This window comes from Mobula hypostoma, chromosome 6 (assembly GCF_963921235.1).
Source record: "Mobula hypostoma chromosome 6, sMobHyp1.1, whole genome shotgun sequence".
NCBI lineage: Eukaryota > Metazoa > Chordata > Chondrichthyes > Myliobatiformes > Myliobatidae > Mobula > Mobula hypostoma.
Window position 1 is genome coordinate 89,688,974 of NC_086102.1, and position 21,445 is coordinate 89,710,418.

Below are 21,445 nucleotides of genomic sequence, written 5' to 3' on the forward strand. Positions count from 1 at the left end.
TATGTCATGTTTTTCACAAGAAGCACATTTTCCTCACAGGTGCGCATCACAGATGGAGTGTGAATGCAGAGTGGCAGTTAAAATACAAGGGAACCAAAAGGTTTTCCACAGACTTGTGAATAGACAGCATGGAGAAAATGCAGTGGTGGGTTGATTAAAAAGAAGAAGGGAACCTGTGTATGGAAACAAGAAGCACATCCAACAGTATTTAAAAGGTATGAAGGCACTGCCACTTCTCTTGGTACAACCATGTAGATGCTACAGTCAAGAAAACACTCCAGCACCTCTACTTCCTCAGAAGGCTAAGGAAATATGGTACATCTCCATTTACTTGCACCCACTTTTATAGATTCACCATGGAAACCACTCTTTCCAGATGCATCACAGCTTGGTATTTTAACTGTTCTGCCCAGTACTGCAAGAGAGTCTTGGATCAGAGCACATAGACTCTGAATAGAAGAATGGCCCTAAATTTAGAATTTAGGAGCAATTTCTTCAACCAGAAGGTGGTAAATCTAAGCTTTTCATTTCCACAGTTGGCTGTGGAGGCCAAGTCATTGGGATATATTTAATGCAGAGGTTAATCACCATGAAAACCAGCCCCACCCCAACCTATTGATCCTGCATACACTTCTTGCTATATCATAAGAACAGCCAACAGAGTTAAATACCGTTCCTATCAAAGATACCCTTTTCCATCAGGCAGAAGAATCAAAAGCTTGAGACCACACACCACCAGATCCAAGGACAGCTTCTACCCTACTGTATATAGTTCTTGAATAGACCTCTTAGAACATAAAATATAGAAATCTACAGCATATTACAGGCCCTTCAGCCCATACTGTTGTGTTGACCATGCAACTAAATTAAGAAACTGCCTAGAATTTCCCTACTGCATAGCCCTTTAATTTGCTAAACTCTATGTACCTATCTAAGAGTCTCTTAAAAGACCCTATTGTATCCACCTCCACCACCGTCGCTGACAGTGCATTCCACACACTCACCACTCTCTGTGTGAAAAACGTACCTCTGACATCCCCCTGTACCTACTTCCAAGCACCTTAAAACTATACTCCTTGTGTTAGTCATTTCAGCCCTGAGAAAAAGCCTCCAGTTATCCACATGATCAATGTCTCTCAACATCTTCTACACCTCTGTCAGGTCACCTCTCATCCTCCATTGCTCCAAGGAGAAAAGGCTAAGTTCACTCAACCTATTCTCATAAGGCATGCTCCCCAATCCAGGCAACATCCTTGTAAATCTCCTCTGCACTCTTTCTATAGTTTCCACATCCTTCTTGTAGTGAGGGGACCAGAACTGAACAAGTGGGGTTTGACCAAGGTCTTGTATAGTTGTAACAGTATCTCATGGCTCTTGAACTCATTCCCACATTGATAAATGCCAACTCACCATATGCCTTCTTAATACTGTCAACCTGCGCAGCAGTTTTGAGTATCCTATGGACACCGACCCCAAGATCTCTCTGATCCTCCACATTGACAAGACTCTTACCATTAATACTATATTCTGCCATCATATTTGATCTACCAAAATGAGCCACCTCACACTTATCTGGGTTGAACTCCATCTGCCACTTCTCAACCCAGTTCTACATCCTATCAACGTCCTGCCGTCTTTGATAACTCTCCAGACTATCCACAACACCCCCAACCTTTGTGTCATCAGCAAACTTACTAACCGACCCTTCCACTTCCTCATCCAGATCAATTACAAAAATCACAAAGAGGAGAGGTCCCAGAACATATCCCTGCGGAACACTACTGGTCACCGACTTCCATGCAGAATATGAACCATCTACAACCACCTTCTGTGGGCAAGCCAGTTCTGGATCCAGAAAGCAAGGTCTCCTTGAATACCATACCTCTTTACTTTCTGAAGGAACCTTGTATGGGGAACCTTATCAACTGCCTTACTGAAATCTATATACACTACATCCACTGCTCTACCTTCATCAATGCATTTTGTAACATCCTCAAAAAGTTCAATCAGGATCATAAGGCACGACCTGCCCTTGACAAAGCCATGCTGACTATTCCTAATCATATTATGCCTCTCCAAATGTTCATAAATCCTGCCTCTCGGGATCTTCTCCAACACTTGCCCACTACTGAAGTCAGACTCACTGGTCTATAATTTCCTGGGTTATCTTTACTCCCTTTCTTGAACAAGGGAACAACATTTGCAACCCTCCAATCCTCTGGTACTTCCCCTGTTCCTATTGATGATGTAAAGATCATCCCCAGAGACTCAGCAGTCTCCTTTCTCACTTCCCACAGTAGCCTGGACATATCTCGTCCGGTCTTATATGATAAAAATAATTCTTGATTTTTCAGTCTACCTCACCATGACCCATGCATCTTATTATCTACCTGCCCTGCACTTATTCTGTAACTGCAGCACTTTCGTGCACAGTATATTCTGTTACTGCTTTTCCATTTGTATTTTTTCAATGTACTTACTTTTGGAATGATCTGTATGGAAGGCATGCAAAACAATCTTTTCACTGTATCTCGGTCCATACGAGTCATTGAAGAGTACAGCCCAGAAACAAGATCTTTGGCCTATCTAGTCCATGCCAAACTATTTAAACTGCCTACTCCCATTGATCTGTACTGGGACCATATTCCTCCATACCCCTACCATCCATGTACCTATCCAAACTTCCCTTAAACATTGAAATCAAGCTCGCATTTGCCACTTGCACTGGCAGCTCGTTCCAATAATCATGACAATAATAATCTAATTACCAAATGAAGAATATCTCAGCAGTCGGAAGCAGCTAGGAAAATTCTAGGCCCACAATTAATGAGAAGGAGGTGCTTAAAGAGAGCAGGTGACATCATCTCAATGGAATACATGTTGGTCTGCTGAGGGACATAGGGGCTTGCCGAAATCTGGGGTGATGACTTGGAGCTTAGGAGACCAAAGGGTGACCTTATAGTGAAATAAAGCATCATGAAAGGCATAGATAGGATAGATAGATACATACATACATACAGTTTCTACCCCAGGGAAAGGAATTCAAAACTAGTAGGAATAAAGTAAGGGAGGAAAGATTTTAAAGAGAACTAGGGGGCAACTTCTTTACGCAGATGGTGGTGCATATATAGAATAAGCTGCCAGAGGAAGTGGTTCAACAGCAAGTACAATAACAACATTTAAAAGGCACTTGGACAGGTACATGGGTAGGAAAGGGACATGGCCAAATGTGGGCAAATGGGGTGGACATCTTTGACCATGCTGTATGACTCTATGGGAAATGGGTAACATAGCATTCTTATTCAACAAGCGGTGTAAGGGTACCCTGGATAAAGTGGTGAGAAAGTTAACCAAGTGTTCAATAAACTGCTGGAGCAGTTTGAGTTAATAAACAGGCACCGTGGGTCAGAAATTGACTTGAGGATGAGAGCAGAGAGTAATGGGAAACAGTTGTTTCTCCAGGTGGAAAGGATTTCTAGAGGCTAGTGCTACAGACTGCTAGATTTGACATACCGCTTGTTGAGTTGGATAAGGTATGTGTGATTCACTTTCTAAACATTCAGACGCCATAAAACCTGGGAGGTGAGTAATAGACCACCAGAGACCACAGATAGGCTGCAGAATCAGAGACGTGTAAGAAGAGGCATTTCAATAGAAGGAACAAGAACCACATAGTTATGGAGTGTGATGGAAAAGAGGAACTGGATGTGGGCCTCTTTTACCTCTTCTTGCTTGCCTATTACTTTCCCCTGGGACCCTCCTCCTTCCCTTTCTCCTATGGTGGCCCACTCTCCTCTCCCATCAGATCCCTTCCTCTCCAGCCCTTGACCTTTTCCACCCACCTGGTTTCACATACCACCTTTCAGCTGGCCTCCTTCTCCTCCCCGCCCTGACATTTTTATTCTGGCATCTTCCTCCTTCCTTCCCAGTCCTGGAGATGGGTCTTGGTTCAAAGCACCGACTGTCTATTCATATCCAGAGATGCTGCCTGACCTGCTGAGCTCCTCCAGCATTTTGTGTGTGTTACTTTGCATGTGTGCCCCTATTCCTAGAACAGGCTGGTCAGGATTGAGAGTGCAGCTAGTTGAGCCAATGTGGTATTCAGATTTGCAATGCGCACAGAATTTGGGAAAGTTTACTGATTCTTTATAAAGCACTAGTTAGGCAAAAGCTGGTTAAGATGCTGGAGAGGCTTTTGTGAGAAAGTAAATTGCAGGGCTAATTATGGCAAATATCCCCTGCTCTGCTGCCTCCCTGCCTCCCAGTAGTCAGTATTGCATGGAGTTGTGGATGGAACCAATCTACAATATGGTAATGGCCATTTCTTGCCAATGTCTTCTGACCTTGATCCTGCAAGAGCTCCTGGCTCTTCCTCACTGCTTCCCAAGTCTGTGCATCTGCCTTCTGTTGTTTATCTTGCCCCCAGGTCTCGAAACTAGCTGGGCCAGGGTAACAGGGGTTTGAAGTACAGAACGTCCTGCCAGATCTGTGGGGAAAGTTTATAAATATGCTACTGGTCAGTCCCACTCAGGAAGCTGGCTAACACAATCCAGGCTAACCATTGGAACAAATTTCTGCAAAATCCAGTCTTTCCGGGATACTAATAAAACCAGTGAGAGGTGTACACAAATTTTAAAGTCCGTTGCGAATACTTGCTTAGTTTGTCCACACAGAAGGAAGTCACTGATGTGCTGGTTCACTCATACTCCATTGGTTTCTCTGCACCCCTCCTATTTATTCTCCTTCGCATGCCCCAAAACACCCTTTAATCCTTTCTTCACTCATCTGTTACACTAGTGCCAATGCACAGCAGACAATTAACCTACCAACCCATGTGTCTCTGGGATCTGGCAGGAAGCCAGAGAACATGGAGAGAATATGCAGACTCCACACAGTTAGCACGAAAGGCCAAGATCGATCACACTCTCTGGAGGCTGCTTTGCCAAGTGCTATAGCACCGTCCCACGTGTGTGTTGACTAAACCAATTAAAAAGACAGCTGTAGGAACTGCTTGGCAGCTGCTCTGCCCAGGAATTATAGAGAGCTGAAAATGCCGCTCCGTCCAGCATTAAAAAAATCCTCCCCTCCACTTCCTGCTGCCTTTGTAAGCAGCCAACATAATCAAAGACCCTCCCACCCGAATATTTTCCGTTCCCCACAGAAGAGACTGCTGCGTGAGGAAATGTACCAGCAGGATCAAGGACAGCTTCTATCCTGCGTTCACCAGACTCTTTACAGAAACAGTTCTATGCTAAAGGATGTATATTTGATCCTTCAGTGTAGCTCACCGTGGTCTTTGCACTTTATTTGTCCGCACACTTCACTTTCTCTGCAACTGTAACCCTATATCCTGCATTCTGTTTCTTCTTCTTGTGCTGCCTTGAAGAACTGAGATGGTTCCATGGTTTCAATGGGCCAAATGGCCTCCTTAAGATGAACCATCACTGGAGAAGGTTGATGGGGCTAAGGGCCAGCTTTCAACACTTCCATTCACTTCCGTGCTCTTAGTCCCTTGCACCGACTGTCCCTCACAGGGTTTATTTATCTACTGAGTTACACCTTTCCAGCCCTTTTACCCACATCACCCAGCAACCACTCCAATTTAATCCTAGCCTAATCATGGGGCAATTTATAATGACCATTTCACCCACCGGTCTTTGGACTGTGGGAGGAAACCAGAGCACCAGGAGGAAACCCTCGCGGTCACAGGGAGAACGGACAAACTCCTCACACGCAGCAGTGGGATGGGGCCTGAGCTCTGCTGGTGCTGTAAGGCGGTGTGCTAACCACTGCACCACTGTGCAGGGAAACCTGTCCTCTACTGAAAGATAAACTCCCATACTCTTGATTCCTCAATATACTCTGTCATGGTTCTTGCACTTTATTTGTCTACCAACAACGCACTTTCTCGGTAATTGTAACTCCATATTCTGTACTCTGTTTCCTTTTCATTATCTCAATGTAATTATATATTGAATTATCTGTCTGGATGGCATGCAAACAAAAGCTTCTTACTACATCTCCTACATGTGACAGTAATGAACCTGTCACTAATTACTAGCTGTCTGACACTGGAAGGAACATGTTGTCACGGACCCACATTTCATTGTCAACATTTCAAGACTGATGCAAGGTTTTAGCCTGAAATGTTGACAGCTGCTTTCCTCCCACAGATGCAGCTCCAACCAGCAGACTGTGTTTCCTCCACGTTCCAGTATCTCCAGTCTTGTGTCTCCGTTACATACCAACTGGCACTGCTTTGTCCAACTTTCCAACTGACCTAATCCATCCAAGTCATTTAAATACAGTATGAACGTTACCAACAAAAAGGCTCTCAGCACCAGTCGCTGCAGTTCATCACTGGCTGCAGTTCATCACTGGCTGCAGATCACCACTGGCTGCAGTTCACCACTGGCTGCAGATCACCACTGGCTGCAGTTCACCACTGGCTGCAGTTCATCACTGGCTGCAGATCACCACTGGCTGCAGATCACCACTGGCTGCAGTTCATCACTGGCTGCAGATCACCACTGGCTGCAGTTCACCACTGGCTGCAGTTCATCACTGGCTGCAGATCACCACTGGCTGCAGATCACCACTGGCTGCAGTTCATCACTGGCTGCAGATCACCACTGGCTGCAGTTCACCACTGGCTGCAGATCACCACTGGCTGCAGTTCATCACTGGCTGCAGTTCATCACTGGCTGCAGATCACCACTGGCTGCAGTTCACCACTGGCTGCAGTTCATCACTGGCTGCAGATCACCACTGGCTGCAGATCACCACTGGCTGCAGTTCATCACTGGCTGCAGATCACCACTGGCTGCAGTTCACCACTGGCTGCAGTTCATCACTGGCTGTAGATCACCACTGGCTGCAGTTCAGTGGTGGACGGGTTTCAGCTGATTGGTAATGGAGGTACTGGGTTATCATTCAGTGCAATCATTGGGGATTGGTGTTGGGGGGGGTGACAAGTGATGAGTGAGTTTAAAAAGGGAAGGTTCACAAGCTTCGATAGGCTGAGTACCACGAGTGTCAAGCTGTTGAATTCTCTACCTCAGAGAGCTGTGGAGGTTGGATCACAGTAGGTAGATAATTTTTGCAAGAACAGGCAGGGCAATGGTGAGGAAGGCTCTGGGAGCAAAGTAGCCTCCTCCTGCTCCTATTTTTTGTATGATCTTTAGAGTGGCAAGGGAAGACTAACTCTGAGTAGACCATGTAAAGCAGTTCCCAGCCCTGGATGAAATCTGCTCAAAGACTTTCCTTTCAATCGAGGTTAGCCAGAGGGAAGGTCCCCAGCCCTGGATGAAATCTGCTCAAAGACTGTCCTTTCAATCGCGGTTAGCCAGAGGGAAGGTCCCCAGCCCTGGATGAAATCTGCTCAAAGACTGTCCTTTCAATCGCGGTTAGCCAGAGGGAAGGTCCCCAGCCCTGGATGAAATCTGCTCAAAGACTGTCCTTTCAATCGCAGTTAGCCAGAGGGAAGAACTGCTTGTTCAGTACCAGCCCATGGACACAGTAGTGCCGCTGCTTTACAACTCCAGTTTCCTGAGTTCAATCCTGACTCCCAGAGAAAGCATAGCAGAAGGAGATTATTTTCCTCGAGAAGGCAGCATCCTTCGCTAAGGGCCTTCAACATCCAGTACATGCCCTCTTCATCAGGGAGAAGCTGCAAGAACTTTAAGGCCCACACTTGGCAATTAGAAACAGCTTCTTCTTTTCCTCCATTAGATTGCAGAGCAGTTCATGAACTCACGAACACTGCTTTATTATTCCATTTCTTTTGCGCTATTTATTTTATGATTTATTGTATTTTTATGTCTGCACTATACTGCTGCCATAAAACAACAAAATTCATGACGTGTAAGTCACTGATACTCAAAGTTCAAAGTAAAATTTATTATCAAAGTACATACACGTCACCACATACAACCCTGAGATTCTTTTTCCTGCGGGCATACTCAGCAAATGTATGGAGTAGTAATTGTAAACAGGGTCACTGGAAGATCAAGAGGATAGATGTCACCAAACTGTGCAAATCCAAATATAAATTCATAGCAATAAATAACGAGAGCCTGAACTAACGAGATAAAGGGTCCTTAAAGAGAGATCATTGGTTTGGGAACATCTCAATCGATCAGTGTAATTATCTCCGTTGTTCAAGAGCCTGATGTTTGAGGGTAGTAACTGTTCTTGAACCTGGTGGTGCGAGTCCTGAGGCTCCTGTACCTTCCAGCTGATGGCAGCAGTGAGAAAAGATCATGATCTGGGTGATAGGGTTCTCTGATGGTGGATGCTGCTTTCCTATAACAGTGTTTCATGTGGACGTGCTCAATGGCGGGGGGACTTTACCCGTGATGTACTGAGCCAAATCCACCACCTTTTGTCGGATTTTGTGCTCAACGCCTGATAGTAAATCCTGATTTTGATTCTGATAATAGAAATTTAACAACCTAGTTATGGGGCTTGTTCCAGCATTCAGCAGGATTAAGATCACTCCCTCTCTCCTCTATATACCAGCTATCTTCTCTCCAACATCTCAGCCCTGATGCACGACTGCACCAGAACCATTGTTCATTCTTCTTCTTCCACAGATGCCTGACCCCCTAAGTTTTTCCAGCAGTTTATCTTCTGCTCTAGATTCCAGCTGCTGCATTCACCTGTGTCTCTGACCATGGTGCATCGCACACTGTTTCCACTTCCTCTTGTATCCCTTGATCTGAAAGACCATAAGAGAAAACTGAAACAATTTGACAGACAGTAAATCTGGGAATATGGCTTTGATATTCGTCTAAACTTACCAGAGGAGTTCCATGGCTGTCCCTGCTGTCCAGCTGGGTGAGATTCACAGGACCCTGAGACCTGACATACAGATCTTGACCAGGTCAAGGTGTTGGGAAAGTGAGTGCTCAGTGAGGTACAGCTCCCACTCAGTAAAATCCAGGCCAGCAAAATGTCCCATGCACTCACACTGAAGACTACCTTAAACAAGAGAAAATCTGCAGATGCTGGATATCCAAGTACATTTGCCAGTTTGATCAGCCCAGTCCACACAAAGCCTGAAGTCTCAATTTGAGGAGTTTACTTAATTCATTCTGTTACGTACCCCGTAACTGGGTTGCCAAACCAGCAGAAATGGATCACTCAGTTGGAGTCTGGAGTACTAGAACTAAGAAAGTTTTATTAAAGAAACAAGCAACACATTAATCGAAAGGATAATAAATGCAACAGTTCAGCGATGATAAACGCACATGTGCACAGAATTAAGATAACAGCATCAATCAAGCTCTATCGTTGTCTAGGGGTAAATGACCAATTTCAAAATGACTCAAAGTTCAGTCCAGTTTAGTAGTTCAGTTCGCAGTAATCGTTGCCATGGCGGTGGACAACGTGGGGGAAGAGAGAGATAGAATAGGAACAACTGATCATTCAGAACGGCTTCACTCACAGACCAGCGGGATGGCTCACAAACAGCATTTGGGCGGGTCCTTGGTGATGTCACCTGAGGTCACCGACTGTGACCCCTCCTCCAGATGCGGTCGATCCTCTGCAGTGAACCCGGCACCCAGGCAAGGGCAGACACACACCGGGTTCCCGCTGATCATACCTTTCCACCCTGTGCGTTGTCCGATACTTCTCACCACTCGTGAGAGGCGCACCGCTTCCAGGGTCTCGTTACCTCGGGTGGCGTGTGTGTCGTCTTAGCGAACCTGTCCCTTTTTATCCCCCTGCTGGGGTATCGCCTGTCCATCACTTCAAACAGTTCAGGGTTCAAAGGGGGGAGCCGCTCCAGACAGCTCTTCCTCCCACATCCCCTCATTACACATCCCCAGACGCTGCTCCATTGTTCCTTATCTCTCCTTCCCCTGAGGGCAGGTGGCAGACCAACTGCTGATGCCACTGATGCTAGCCCAGGCCAGCAAACATCTTAATTTTATGTGTATTCTCGTAACAATTCTTTGTTGTACCTTCAGGCTGACAGGCAGGAGATTGCAAATTAGAATTTCCAAGGTAGGGGGATTAAATTGATCATACCGCATAACCTTCCCTTGATTCTGACCTGGCCTCTGTCAGTGGGTGCTACGAGTAATGCAACTGAATGTGACAGAATCTAGATACCAAATACTTCCAAGACTGGCTCCTGATCGGAGCTTGACAGATCCTGACCATATAGAGCAGGTTCAGGTATCAAAGAATTTAAGAGAACTCAGACTCAGGTCAGGTTGGACTTGAGTGTGGTCAGCAAGATTTCCAATGAGGTAATGCATCGCACCCCAACTGTTACCTCCAAACCCGTATGATTGCCAATGGCACAAGATACTAAATTGCAGAAATAGTACTGTAGTGACTGTGATCAAAGACACCGGAGAGACACAGGAGATGGTGATATAGAAGTCTTTATTCAGCACACCAATCAGACATTCTTCTGGAGATCCCCTGGGTCGAGTCTCACAAACTCAGAAGTACATCACCTTTTTATACCCTTAAGATCAATGGATACAATAGAATTTCAATAGTTACAATGATATCATTCACTTCAATATTTTGGGTTGACAATGCTTCCTTTGAACTGCATATCTACAGTGGGAGACACCACTGAATGGTCAAATACCTTTGCTGAAACAAAATAATTAATGTGATATTGTCTGTCTGTTCTTCAAGCTTCTTTGAACTTATTTACAATGGTGCAAATGACTTAAACTCTCAGAGTCCTGTTGGCAGCTGATGGAGTAACGTTGTTTCAAATTGCTCCTACCTTGTTTACTTAATTGTCTCCTACCAGTCTTTTTTTTAAACCTTATTACAATATTTTAATACTGCTTTACTGCGGCTGGGAAAAGAACCAAAGCTTCTGTAAAAGAAAGAGAAACAGCAGATGAATCCCCAGTCACTTCCTTAAACGGCAAAAATCTGAATTTTCGGAGGAGTTTCAACGACTTAATGGCAAATTGGATACAATTCAACAAACTTTGCCTGAGCATGAGAACCGAATTCAGGAAAATACTGCGAAGCTGGTGATACTTGAAGAGGATGATTAAACTCTGCAAAGAGTTATCTTTATCCAATGATAAAATGATGCAAAAGAATTATCAGTTTAGAAAATAGAAACAGGAGAAATAATTTGTGTATTCTGGGTCTTGAAGAATCAATTGAAGGTGCTGACCCTAGGAAGTTCTTTGCAAACTCTCTGAAACAGCTATTCCCTGCCTTATTCACTTCCGAGCTGAAGCTCGATCGAGCGTATCGCTCACCGACTTCGAAGCCATTGTCGTCAGCAGCCAGACCCAGATCGGTCATTCTAAGTTTCCATGAATTTCGTATTAAGGACCTTTTAATTCACCATACCCATCGACAAGGAATGATCAATTTCCAAAGTTACAAGATCAGATTTGTGGAAGACTATTCACCAGAAGTTATGGCTGATCGCATGAAATATAAAGAAGTTATGTCGGAATTCAATAATAGAGGATATAAACCATCCCTTCGGTTTCCTGCCCATCTGAGAATTGCTTTGAAGAATGGATTGCGAAAAAGAATAAAGTCGGTTGACGAAGCAAAAGAGTTTCTGAAGGATGAAGTCTAAAACTGTTATATTTCTTATTTGATCAATTTTTTCTTCTGTTAATATGAATTTGAAATAAGGTTTTAATAAGCTTATGTTTTGGCTGTTCATATATTGTCTTTTTTTGATACTTTTTTATTATATCCCTTTTTGAGGCTTTATTTTAATACAAGCTTTCCTAGAATTTGTTTAAACTGACCCTTTTATATTTTCAAATACTGAGTTATTTTTCTTTTTATGTTGTATCTAGTGCCATGTGTGACGCCAAACAGAGCTACTGGATGGATGATGCTAATGAGAGAGATCATGGAAGACAATGGAGAAACATACAAAATGCTAATAAGAGAGAAGAGAGAGAATAACAAGAAAGAAACACAATTCAGATATTAACAGACTGTTTGCTTTGAACCTGAACTGTTTGAAGTTTGATGGACAGGTGATACCACAGCAGGGGGATAAAAAGAGCAGGTTTGCTAAGGCACGACACGCCATGAGACCCTGGAAAGAGCAGTGTACCCCCACAAATTGGTGGAAGTTTGGAGGACCGGTTCACAGGAATTGGTCAGAGGCTCACAGGGTGTAAAGGTATGATCGGTGGGAACCTGGGTGTGTGTCCGCCCTTAGCTGGGTGCCGGGTTCACCGCAGAAGAATGATCGTATCCGGAATGGAGGGGTCACAGTCGGTGACCACAGTGGGATCAGAAGACATCAAAAGGTCTGCCCGAAACCAACTGCATCTCTCACTCTCTCTCTCTCTCTCTCTCTCTCTCGCTCTCCAACGGTACAACAACAGCGATTACTTCGAACTGCACTACACTGAACTGAACTCTGCTTCACGTAAGACTGATCATTTTACCCCTAGACTGCAATAGAGCTTGGTTGATTCCTGTTACCCTATTTCTGTGTATATGTGTGTATTATCATTGCTAACCTGTTACATTTATATCCTTGCGATTAGCATACTGTATTACTTATTTCTTTAATAAAACTTTATTAGTTCCTAGTAATCACAGACTCCAATGAGCGTTCCATTTCTGCTGGTTTGGCAATCCAGTTACGGGGTACGTAACACTAGGTAGAGACATAATGACCTTGTATAACCATATAACCATATAACAATTACAGCTCGGAAACAGGCCGTCTCGGCCCTTCTAGTCCGTGCGGAACTCTTACTCTCACCTAGTCCCACCGACCTGCACTCAGCACATAACCCTCCATTCCTTTCCTGTCCATATAGCTATCCAATTTAACTTTAAATGACAACATCGAACCTGCCTCAACCACTTCTGCTGGAAGCTCGTTCCACACAGCTACCACTCTCTGAGTAAAGAAGTTCCCCCTCATGTTACCCCTAAACCTTTGTCCTTTAACTCTCAACTCATGTCCTCTTGTTTGAATCTTCCCCACTCTCAATGGAAAAAGCCTATCCACGTCAACTCTATCAATCCCCTTCAAAATTTTAAACACCTCTATCAAGTCCCCCCCTCAACCTTCTATGTTCCAAAGAATGCAGACCTAACTTGTTCAACCTTTGTCTGTAACTTAGGAGATGAAACCCAGACAACATTTTAGTCAACTTCCTCTGTACTCTCTCAATTTTATTGACATCTTTCCTATAATTCAGTGACCAGAACTGTACACAATACTCCAAATTTGGCCTGAACCAATGCCTTATACAATTTCAACATTACATCCCAACTCCTATACTCAATGCTCTGATTTATAAAGGCCAGCATACCAAAAGCTTTCTTCACCACCCTATCCACATGAGATTCCACCTTCAGGGAACTATGCACCATTATTCCTAGATCCCTCTGTTCTACAGCATTCTTCAATGCCCTACAATCTACCATGTATGTCCTATTTTGATTAGTCCTACCAAAACATAGCACCTCACATTTTTCAGCATTAAACTCCGTCTGCCATCTTTCAGCCCACTCTTCTAACTGTCCTAAATCTCTCTGCAAGCTTTGAAAACCGACCTCATCATCCACAACGCCACCTATCTTAGTATCATCTACATACTTACTAATCCAATTTACCACCCCATCATCCAGATCATTAATATATATGACAAGCAACATTGGACCCAGTACAGATCCCTGAGGCACACCGCTACACACCATCCTCCAATCTGACACACAGTTATTCACCACTACTCTCTAGCGTCTCCCATCTAGCCACTGCTGAATCCATTTTACTATTTCCTAACTAACCTTCCATGTGGAACCTTGTCAAAGGCCTTACTGAAGTCCATATAGACAACATCCACCGCTTTACCCTCGTCAACTTTCTTAGTAACCTCATCAAAAAATTCAATGAGATTTGTCAAACATGACCTTCCACACACAAATCCATGTTGACTGTTCCTAATCAGATTCTGTCTATCCAGATAATTATATATACCATCTCTAAGAATACTTTCCATCAATTTACCCACCATTGACATCAAACTCACAGGCCGATAATTGCCAGGTTTACTCTTAGAACCCTTTTTAAACAATGGAACCATATGAGCAATATGCCAATCCTCCGGCACCATCCCTGTTTCTAATGACATTTGAAATATTTCTGTTAGAGCCCCTGCTATTATTACACTAACTTCCCTCAAGGTCCTAGGGAATATCTTGTCCAGATCCGGAGACTTATCCACTTTTATATTCCTTAAAAGTGCCAGTTCTTCCTCTCCTTTAATTGTCATACTTTCCATAACTACCTTTCTTGTTTCCTTTACCTTACACAATTCAATATCCTTCTCCTTAGTGAATACTGAAGAAAAGAAATTGTTCAAATTCTCCCCCATCTCCTTTGGCTCCATACATAGACGTCCACTTTGATTCTCCAAGGCACCAATTTTATCCCTCACTCTCCTTTTGCCACTAACATAACGGTAGGACCAGAGTTTTGTCAACAGGATTTTTTGGGGAGGGAACTTAGTTCTTAGCTCACTGACTGTCTGTTGGTCAGCTTTCTGGCTTTGGATGGGGGGGTGGTAGGGCCTATTTTTCTCTGGAAGCTGTGTTGGGTTGGTTATATGATTGCCTGTTTGATTTCCTGACCTTACGGTTTGCTTTCTAGTTTTAATAACTTATGGCCAGATCTTTTAATTACATGTTGATTGGTATTTAAAATGTTTTGAAATATTAACTTATGTAGTTTGAATGTGAAAGGGCTGAATCACCCCATTAAATGGAACAAAGTGTTTGCTTATATTAAAAAATTAAAGCGCCCATTATCATACACAAGAAACACATATACGCAGCTGTGATAGCTTACGTTTTTTTCCTCAGTGGAAGGATATGCAGTTCCATTCTTCGTTTAATGCAAAATCACATGGAGTTTTGATTTTTGTAGATAATACAGTTTCCTTTATTCAGCATAAAGTTGTTTTGGACCCTAATGGTTGATTTGTTATTGTATCAGGGAGTTTAGACAGTAAATTGATTCATTTTGCTAATGTATATGCCCCCAATGTAGACGATTCAGGATTTTTTTGAACGTCTATTTTCATTTTTGCCAGATTTGTGTACTTACTGTCTTGTGATGGGAGGAGATTTTAACTGCTGGTTAGATCCAGTATTAGATTGCTCATCTGTCAAACCAGCCACACTTAATAAATCAGCTTTGATTATCCAATCCTTTCTAACTAAATGTGATATAGTTGATGCCTGGCGTTTTCTCTATCCAACAGACAGGGAGTATTCTTTTTTCTCTCATGGTCATCATTCTTATACCGGGATTGATTATTTTTTTATTGATAGTCAAATGATTCCATTGGTTCGATTGATCGAATATAAAGAGATTGTTATTTCTGACCACTCTCCTGTACTTCTATCTTTAAATTTTCCTGGTCCTATCCCAATGTGTAGATTTTGGCAATTTAATTTAACTCTGTTATCCAATGAGGACTTCTTAAAATTTATGGAGAATCAAATTACTCTTTTTTTTTGAAGAAAACACATTGGAAAAGACGTTTAGTCTTATTATATGGGATACTTTTAAAGTAAACATCCGGGGTCAAATTATTTCTTATACTACAAACATCATTAAAAATATTAACAAAGGGAGAAACGAACTAGTTAGTCAGTTAAAACAACTGGACCATAAATATGCTTTTCGGCACCCCATCCTGAAACATATAAGAGATGTATTGAAACTAAAACTAAATATGATCTTCTTTTAACGTATCCAATTGAAAGCCAACTTTTAAAAGATAGAAGTCAATTTTATATTCACGGAGATAAAACTGGTAAGCTACTGGCTAATCAATTGAAGCCATTTATAGCCAAGCAGCAAATTAAAGAAATACGTAAAATTAATGGGGACATGACAACTGACCACCTTGAAATTAACCTTTAGGGAATTTTATTCTAAATTGTATAGTTCTGACTCTGTTAATGATAATATTGCAATGAATAATTTTTTAGATCAATTAAATATTCCTAATCTTTCGATAGATGATCGTAGGCAATTGGATCAACCCATTTCCCAGGAGGAAGTTGCTCCGGCTATTTGAGAATTGCATTCTGGAAAATCCCCAGGACCCAATGGATTCTCTGGAGAGTTTTATAAGGCTTTTTCCTCCTTGCTCATACCACCCTTATGTTCTACCCTTGCAGATTCCTTTAAAGTAGGAAGATTACTGCAGTCTTTTTATGAAGCTTCTATTTTGCTTATTCTCAAAAAGAATAAGAATCCTACTGAATGTTCTTCATATAGACATATCTCTTTACTCAATTTTGATACTAAAATTTTATCTAAAGTGTTGGCTCACAGACTTGAAGATATTATATCTTCTATAGTTTCGGATGATCAGACAGGGTTTATTAAAAATCGATATTCCCATTTTAATATACGGCATTTGTTAAATGTTATACACTCTCCATCTAAGGAAATATCGGAATGTGTGATATCTTTGGATGCGGAGAAGGCTTTTGACAGAGTTGAATGGAATTATCAATTTACATCCATAGAAAAATTTAATTTTGGACCGAATTTTATTCATTGGAATAAATTACTTCATTTATCTCCCTCTGCTTGGGTTCTTACTAATTTTCAGAATTCTAAACCCTTTAAACTCCAACGTGGAACTAGACAAGGTTGCTCTTTGAGCCCTCTGCTTTTTGATTTGGTATTAGAACCCGCAGCAATTGCTTTTCGAGGGTCTAAAGAGATTACTGGTATTTTAAGGAGAGGTTCTATTCATAAAGTGTCGATCTATGCTGATGAGTTATTGCTTTTTATATCTAATGTTACAACCTCCTTACCATTTGTGTTTAGTCAGTTCTCAGGATATAAATTAAATTTACATAAGAGTGAACTGTTTCCTTTAAACAATTTAATACCAACTGATATTAACCTTCATTTTAAAATTTTAAGAAAACAATTTACGTATTTATGAGTAACAATTACTAAGAATTATAAAGATTTACTTAAGGGAAATCTTTTAAGTTTAATGAATTATGTTTAAAAAAAACACTTTCTAATTGGTCGCCTCGCTCTTTATCACTGATTGGCTGAATTAATTCTATTAAAATAAATATCTTACCTAAATTTATATGCCTTTTTCAAGCTGTGCCTCTTTTCATTCCTAAATCTTTTTTTTTTGACTCTTTGAATTCAATTCTTTCTTCCTATATATGGAAGAATATGAAACTTTGTATAAATAAAGCTCACTTTCAAAAAACCAAACAGAACAGAGGCTTTGCCTTACCCAATTTTAGGTTATCTTATTGGGCAGTTAATATACAAAATATTAATTTCTGGATATATTGCATTAACCATGAGAATTGCCCTATATGGGTTTCTTTGGAAGTCAACTCTGTTATTAAATTTTCCATTATTTCTTTACCTGGATCCTCGCTTCCTTTATCTTTAAATAAACTAACTGACAATGTGGTGGTCAAACATACTTTGAGGATTTGGTTATAGTTTAGAAAACATTTATTGAGATTCTCCCTCTCAAGTCCCATCTTTTCTAATTATTTTTTTTAAACCATGTTTAATTGACTTATCTTTTAAAGAATGGGGTAGATTGGGTATTAAATGATTTCAGGATTTGTTTGATGGAGGGAATCTCTCTTCTTTTGTGCAACTTTCAATGAAATTTAACCTTTCCAATACTCACTTATTTCAATACTTACAGATCAGAGATTTTTTAAATCTCAATTACATATATTTCCTACAGGTCCAGATAAGAATATAACAGATACAATTTTTAATCTGAAACTCTTTGATAATGGTTCAATATCTTACAATTATGGTCTACTGTTGGGACTGAGAAAGGCCTCTTTAGATAAAGTTAAAGGAGATTGGGAAAAGTATTTTCAGATTTTCTTACCTGAAGAGAGCTGGAAGATTATTTTAAAATTGATTAATTCTTCATCATTATGTGCTCGTTATTCTTTATTACAATTCAAAGTGGTACATAAAGTTCATATGTCTAAGGACAAGCTTTGCCGTTTCTACGCAGGTATTTCCCTTTACTGTGATAGAAGTACTAATAGAGTGGCCACACTAATTCATACGTTTTGGACATATCTGAGCCTTTAAAAATTTTGGAAAGATGTATTTCAAACTGTTTCTGTATTTTTCAATATCAGTTTTAAGCCCAATCCTTTGACTGCCATGTTTGGTATTGTTGAGGATAGTGCTACAAAATTGAAATCATCTGATTTGCAGGTTTTGGCCTTTATGTCTCTTATGGCCAGGAGGGTGATCTTGCTCAAGTGGAAGGAGGCTGCCCCACCCACTCATGCTCAATGGTTATCTGACGTTATGTTGTGCCTTGATCCAGAGAAGATTCATTGTTCAATTTCTGATTCTAATGTTATGGGGACCCTTTCTGAATTATTTTCATAATCTTTGAACTGTTATTAAAGTATGGACCTGAGCCATTATTATTGTAATATCATATGGTAAGGTATTTTTCTTTTTTTCTTCTCTTTTTTTTTACCAACCAGCACATCTTGGTAGTGGGGGTAGATTTGTTTTAATAAAATATGATTATTTTATTTTATTTCATTTCATAATTCAATCTTTCTTTCTACATGATTGATTTGGAATATCGGATACTGTGATTTAAATGTAATGTAATTTGTATTATTTACTTATATCCTTATGAATTTTGTATTTGTATTCATGCAATTTATATAATATCAATAAAAATATTGAAAAGGAACTGCAAAAAAAACTCTTAGTTTCTCGGAGTGATGCAACCTATGTTTGGCTGATGCATAGGCAAATGTCTCATGGTCTCCATTTTGTAAACCATATCTGTTAGTCTGTGGGCCAACCTGGCTGTTAACTTCAATTTACTGCTTGCAATTTACAATGCAAACTAAAGACTGATTCTTGCTGGAATGAATATCTGCTATATTCACTCAGCTCCTAATACTCCCGAACAGTATCTCAGCGCTCTGCTTTCCCTTCTTCTGTATTTTCCTCTCCTACAGGAAGCCAATGGTGTGTGAGATCTTACCAGGTGTATGCAGACGGAGAGCATGTAGCACAGATCACGATGGGTTAGGGAGTGTGGCTTTTCATAACGAAGAGCTTTATCCCTTTGAGTTCTGAGTGTACAGATGGGAATAGGCCGTGCATTGACAAAGGGATGGGTGTTGCTACTGGATGCGGGCACACATTGATATGCAAGTAAAGACCAACGAGGCAGAACAGAACACAGTTCATCAGAGCAAAACAGAACAAACTCTCACCTGATTGATGAGGCTTTTCTGCTGAGTGTCAACAAAGTAGGTGGGAGGTGACAAAGTTAATGCAGTGAACAAGTGGCAAATGCCCGTAAGGCAATCCAACTGTCACCACGGAGGGGAACATGAAGCAGCGTTTTCTCATGGTCTCCAATTCACAGGTAGGATCACTGCGTCTGTAGATAATTAAACATATGACACCTTCTCGATTCGTGCGTTGTAGCTGGCAGCGCAGCTTGTGAATGGGTGCTCAGTACGCAGTACATTAATCAGTAGTGAAAACTGAACCAAAGGGATAGAGTTAACTGGAGCCCAGTTTGCTAAAGATACAAAGATGAAAGAATAGATATTCTAGGGACATTTCCCCTCCTGGGAGAACCCTGACTGAGGAAGTGTAATTTCAGAATAAAATGTTGCTGGTATTAGGTAGAGATGAGAAAGAATTTCTTCCCTCAGTGGGTCTTGATTTTTTTTTGCCTCAGTGAGTTATGGAGGCTGAGTCACTGGTCATATTCAAGGCCAAGGTACAGGGAGCTTTGGCTTATGCTCACAAACTGAAGCTCACAAGTTCTACTTTTTAATAGTCATTGCTTTTTTCAAATGCAGCTGCCGTGGTAAAACTCAAACATCACAAACATGTGAAAGTTGCTCTGCTGGTTCCTGTGTCATAAAGCACTTTATCCTTACACAGAGGTCAGCGCTTTGAAAAGTAACTGCCAGAGGCTGCCAATAGAGCCACTGAAACACTGTGTCTCTGATTTCTTTTAGATTAGATTAAATTAGGTTATGAGGACACGCAGTCCTCTTTTATTGTCATTTAGTAATGCATGCATTAAGAAATGATACAATTTGTTCCTCCAGAATGATATCCCAGAAACACCAGACAAACCAAGACTGAAAAACGGACAAAAACCACATAATTATAACATATAGTTACAACAGTGCAAAGCAATACCATAATTTGATAAAGAACAGACCACGGGCACGGTAAAAAAAAGTCTCAAAGTCTCTTGAAAGTCCCATCATCTCACTCAGACGGTAGAAGGAAGAAAAGCTCTCCCTGCCATGAACCTCCAGCGCTGTAAACTTGCCGATGCAGCTCCCTGAAAGCACCCGACCACAGCTGACTCTTGAATCCCTCCGAAAACTTCGAGCCTCCGACCGGCCCTCCGACACCGATCACCGAGCACCATCTCTGCCAAGCGCTTCGACCCCGGCCCCGGCAACAGGCAATAGGCAAAGCCAAGGATTTGGGGCCTTCCCCTCCGGAGATTCTCGATCACACAGTAGCAGCGGCAGCGAAGCGGGCATTTCAGAAGTTTCTCGAGATGTTCCTCCATGCTTCTCACATCTGTCTTCATCAAATCAGGATTGTGTACGGTACCTACTTAACAAATACCGATATCATTTCAGAGCAGCCCCGCGCGTTGCGTCGCGCCGCCATCTTTTCCTCCCCACCCCATATATCCTGGAGATATTTGCTCCAGGCTGAGGTTAGGTAGTGAGTGCCTGACTTGTAGCAAAGTGGAGCTGAGACCAAGATCAGATCAGCCATGAATGTTGTTGACTTTGATGATCCTTGGGTGGCAGTGACCATAATATGGTAGAATTCACCCCACAGTTTTAGAGGGAGAAGATAAAGTCAGATGTACCAGTACTACAGTGGAGTAAAGGAAATTACAGAGGCATGAGAGAGGGGCTGGCCAAAGTTGATTGGAAGGAGACACTAGCAGGGATGATGGCAGAACGGTAATGGTTGGAGTTTCTAGGAGCAATTCAAAAGGTGCAGGATAGATACATCCCAAAGATGAAAAAGTATTCTAGAGGGAGAATAAGGCAACTATGGCTGACAAGGGAAGTCAAAGACAGCATAAAAGCAAAAAAGAGGGTATATAATACAGCAAAAATTAGTGGGAAGCTAGAGGATTGGGAAGCTTTTAAAAACCAACAAAAGGCCGCTAAAAAAAGCAATAAGGAGAGAAAATATGAAATATGAAGGTAAGCTAGCCAATAATACAAAAGAGGATATCCAAAGCTTTTTTCCAGATTTTTTTTATTCATTTACAGGATATGGACATCGCCAGCTAAGCCAGCACTTATTGCCCATCCCTAGTTGCCCTTGAGAAGGTGGTGATGAGCTGCCTTCTTGAACCACTGCAGTCCCTGAGAAGTA